Source organism: Sinocyclocheilus rhinocerous, unplaced genomic scaffold (assembly GCF_001515625.1).
Source record: "Sinocyclocheilus rhinocerous isolate Xijiao unplaced genomic scaffold, SAMN03320098_v1.1 scaffold2975, whole genome shotgun sequence".
Lineage (NCBI taxonomy): Eukaryota > Metazoa > Chordata > Actinopteri > Cypriniformes > Cyprinidae > Sinocyclocheilus > Sinocyclocheilus rhinocerous.
Genome location: NW_015647017.1, coordinates 164,787 through 169,664, shown reverse-complemented (window position 1 = coordinate 169,664; position 4,878 = coordinate 164,787). Strand labels below are relative to the sequence as shown.

Here is a 4,878-nt window from a genome sequence, read left to right as displayed (position 1 = left end):
AACTTTCCTCAGTGAGCATTTCCCACAAGATAAACCTTTTACCAACCGACCATTTAATATGTCGTGCGACAGTACAGACTGAAGAGGTTTTTCTCCTCGTAACCAGGATGTTGTGTCCATTATACCTCAGTAGAGCTGACGGACTTTAACGTCAGCAGAGAAGGAGGTACACTAACATCAACCCACTAAAATTCCTCCACATATGAGGATTATAACCACCACACGGTGGAGCAAAGGGACGCCAAACTTTATTCCCACTTCTGAACCGATGGACAGAGCAACAAAGTTCAGCAATTGCAAAAAATCGTCGTGCGTCGTCATCTAACACTTAAACTGTTCTGCAAATAACTAGCCTATCCTCTCTATGGATCGCAGTCTGTTATCAAAATGCCACAGCACATTAAATGTTTCGTTTTCCCCCAGAAAACAATGCGGTGACTTTTGTTCAATGTGCACCCAGAATGGATTGCGATGATTGCGTCCAACTTGAGTGCGATCAGCTGCAGGAGGGCGAACAGCGCGCTGTGCCTCAGTGCAGTGGAGGAACATTTGCAGGCGTCCTCCTCCTATCGCACCCTCAGTCCCACCGGCCACCTGCTCGTGGCGGTGACCTTGGGCTTTATCGGCACTTTCGGATTCCTCAACAACCTTCTGGTTTTCGTCCTCTTCTGCCGCTGCAAGGTTCTGCGGTCCCCCATCAACTTTTTGCTGGTGAATATTTGCTTGAGTGATCTCCTGGTTTGCGTGTTGGGCACACCGTTCAGCTTCGCGGCGAGCACTCAAGGGCGATGGCTCATCGGCGACAGTGGATGTGTGTGGTACGGCTTTGCCAACTCGTTGTTAGGTGAGTGTTTTGTTGAACGAACTGTCTATCTACACGTACTGTATAGGCAATGCGATATTCAGTTAAGTTGGTTTTGCATAGGCTACGTAGTAAAGACTAGTTTGGATTTGATCTCAACTGGAATAAAATACCTTTAGTGGCATCGACAATGGCATATTTATTTATAAAGCACCATTAATTACATCCCAAGTTGTCCAATGTGCAACAAAATGAATAAAAACACAAAACACATAACTAAAGAAATTAAAACAATAAAACAGTAAAATAACGATAAAATACAGTTATGTCTCCATTTGCACGTTTAGCGTATAGAGATAACTTATATGGCGTCTTTGTGCTGCTGCAGCAGCTTGTGCATAATATAAAACAAAGCACATCTGACATGATTAAAGTTTAAAAGAAAGGACCAATTCTTAAAAATGCCATCTTTGTATTTCATACACTTTTGAAAATGTGTAGCCTACAATTTTATGCAAAATTGTAACATTCTGTGGCTTTGAATTAGTGCCATTAGTAATATTTAAAAACTAAATTTAAAACAAATACTACTACTACTACTACTAATAATAATAAAGTGCATGCCAGCACCTACAGTATAGACATTTAATTTGTCAAAAATGTCCAAACCTAGATCATTTTGAGTCATAGAACAGATGTGTTCAAGCTATTAATGTTTTAATGAACTGCATAGTAATGCAGTTTTGAATAGCTTCTTACAACCAGAAAACAACAAAACAACAAATAATTAGAGACACAGTCCACAGACAGGATTGCAGTTTATAACTGCAGATGGGTTTGAAGGTTCTTGCTGGAGGCAACAAATCTTATCCCCAAGTAGATTTAGTACCTTCAACTGAAGTGATTCTCAGTTAATAGCTCAGAGATGATTTCCATGATTTTCAAGACTTGTCCACCTTTATCACAAATGAACTGAAATGAGACATGGAGCATTTGATGTTTTTCATAGTTCAAAGATTTCATGATATTGCTCTCACCATGTTTAATTGATGTCATTTGACTAACTTGTTTACTTACCGTATTGGCCCGAATATAAGACGACCCTGATTATAAGACGACCCCCCTTTTTCCAGATGTACCTTTTGGAAAAAGGGTTTTTAAAAAACAAATCTTGTTTTTTCTCAGTAAAACACATTTTGTCTTTAATTATTTTCATATTGCATATTTTTCCTATTTTAATTTTTGTTTTGAAAGTATGGTAAAAACTGGTAAAATGTACCAACAATCACATTTAAAAAATATACACTTTTTGATATACCATTAAAAAAAAAAAACAGGTAGCCCATCTGAATTATCCATCTAATAGTAGCCTACCAAAATCTTATTAACAGTCGAAGTTAAATCTTACTGTAGTCTTCAAATCTGGGTACTGTCTTACGTTTTAAAATCACAAAGGGAGTTTGGTCCCATCAGGCTAACGTGACAGTCACTACTCATGCAGCTGTAAGGTTTTCTTCTTCTTTTGTTTTTACTCGCGATCTTTACAACACGCATTAGATTACGTATTTCATGGCACACTCGTTTTATGCGTATTTGGCACCACCTATTGTTGTGGGTGTATTATTGACATGTCAAAGTCTAGACCCTGAATATAAGACGACCGCGTTTTTTCAGATGTATTTCCAAGAAAAAAACATCGTCTTATATTCGGGTCAATACGGTATATTACTTATATTATCTTTTTAGTGATGCATGAATTTGAAACTTACACAGATAGGTGCTAATTTCTGCAGGAAATAAAATACTGTTTTAGGATATTTATTTGACATAGTTACAAATGTGTGTTACTGTTTTAATGATTTTCATTTTAGAAGATATCATTACAAATTAGATATTACACAATTAATTAATGAATATTAGCCGAGAAAGAGAGATAAGGACTTGAGTCTGATGAAAAATGCTCAGATAAAGAAAAATGCTAGAAAGGGCAGAGTGCCTAGAAAGAAATCATGAGCATTGGTTAAAATCTTCTGTTATCCTTTCCTTTTCCATTTGACCAAATCTGAGACATTCACACTGACCTATCAGCAGACCAGACCACAGCATGTCAGGCTCACCTCAGGCTTTGGGTTTGATCACTATATCAGCACCTCTTGTGAGCTTAGTGATGCAAAATTACCTTTTTGGTTAGAAAGAGGTTGTGGTAGAGAAATACATTTCTTTGTTAATTTTCAGAACTGCACAATGTCTTGAAGTAATTCATCACTTTGAATCATGACAGTCACCACTGTGTTTTCAGCACTTATAAGCATTACGTTAAATGGACAGAAACTGTTACTGTGAAGATAATAACATTGATGTTGAAGATGTACCATTATTTTTTTTTTTTAAAGAAGGGATCTCTTTCTTTCAGTCAGGAACACTACTAAATTGTTTCTGCAGCACTGATAGTAATGCCATCATCGTCTTGCACTGTTCCCCAGTCAGCTGCTTGACTTTCCCTATGCGCATGTAAAGTATTTATGTGAAGCATTTGTACAGTTTGTATTCTATAGGTAATTATTTATATATAGTATATTTACAGTCAAACTATCTCAGTAGGTTTATAATGTTTTACTTCATTGCTGTATGTCTGTATTTATGTAGCACCGTTGGTCCTGTGAGACACAACATTTCGTTCCACTGTATGTCCCCACATGTAGCGGAATGACAATAAAGCTCAGCTTGACTTGACTTGACTTGAACATGCAGTCACATGCATCACTACTATCAATTAACTTAGTATTTGTCATGGTGACTATTACAAAAAGCCTTTTTTTAATATTTTAATACTTTTTTTTGTGCAAATGTTTTGGACTTGAGAGGGAGCCATGCCTTTCTATATTATTGCATCACAATTCATGTCTTGGCCTTTTTGTCACTTTATTTATTTATTTATTATTTTTGTGTGTGTGTGTCAGATAATATATCGAAAAAGAGGAATACAACACAACCGCCAACATTTTCACATCCCTAATGATTATTCGGTGTTCAGAAACTTTGCCTGCCCAGTCACAGCGAGGTAATATAGTAAAATGTTGGAGAGACATTGAATGTGTAGTTTCTTGGCTTTTTAGTGGACCTCAGGGATGTACTCATCTTATTTGTTCTGTGCTTTTGTATGTGTATTTTTTTATAATTTTTTTGCATTTGATCAGATAAAGCTGATAGCCTAACCCTGCTAGAACCTCAGAGAGCTTTATTTTACAGTATCTGATGTCTAGAGAAGGAACACTGTAGTTACATTCTCCAATAAGTCTCTTTTGAGCAGAGAATTGTTTTTTTTTTTCGCATCGCAAGGCTGCCAGTGAATGCAACAGAGCAAGACAAATCACATTTGATTGCTTTGTTTGTGGGAAAATCACCTCTTGGCAGCTTAACATAGCCAGAATATTAGATTTTGAATCCACCTCAGTATGGATTGAGATCTTATGCAATTTTTCAGATAGTTACTTCATCTGATTAATCTTCTCTGAGATGTTATGTGGACAATTTATCATTAGAATTAGCAAAAAAGGCTCATAAAATGTTTATGATGAAATGAAATGAAAAGGTTTCATCTGGATTCAATTTGAAGAAAGTAATTCCTCAATTAATCTTAATTAATCTTAATTCTTCAAGTAATTAATCAAAAAGTCATTTCATACTGCAGGACTGTGTTCTTGAGCATTGATCCCAGAGGAGCACTTTAAAAACTCTGACCCTGTAGTGCATCAAAATGTGAGTTACATCTCTCCTTAACTTTGAAGAAATTAAATGAATGTGTATTAAATGTGTTATTAATATGGCTAATAACGCTGTGGTTGCTGATCATAATAAATACTATTATAAGAATAGTATTATAAAAATGATACATTACATATGAATCCGTGTATCATTCGATCATTCGTTTTTTGATTTAATATTGAAAGTAGAAAAATGAGAAAACGGCTCCTTTTTCTTTTTTCGTTTTTTTCCAAAAAACGAGAAATGAGAATTCAGCTTAAATTTTCATTTTTCGTTCATGGGTGGAAAAATTAATAAACAGCTTGAATATT

The 4,878-nt window shown here is 35.8% G+C and overlaps 1 pseudogene; it reads left to right on the top strand.

Moving 5' to 3' along the window:
• The first annotated feature begins 471 nt into the window (after positions 1–471).
• The window catches only part of LOC107708264 (opsin-3-like), a 7,538-nt pseudogene continuing 3,131 nt past the window's right edge, over positions 472–4,878 (top strand).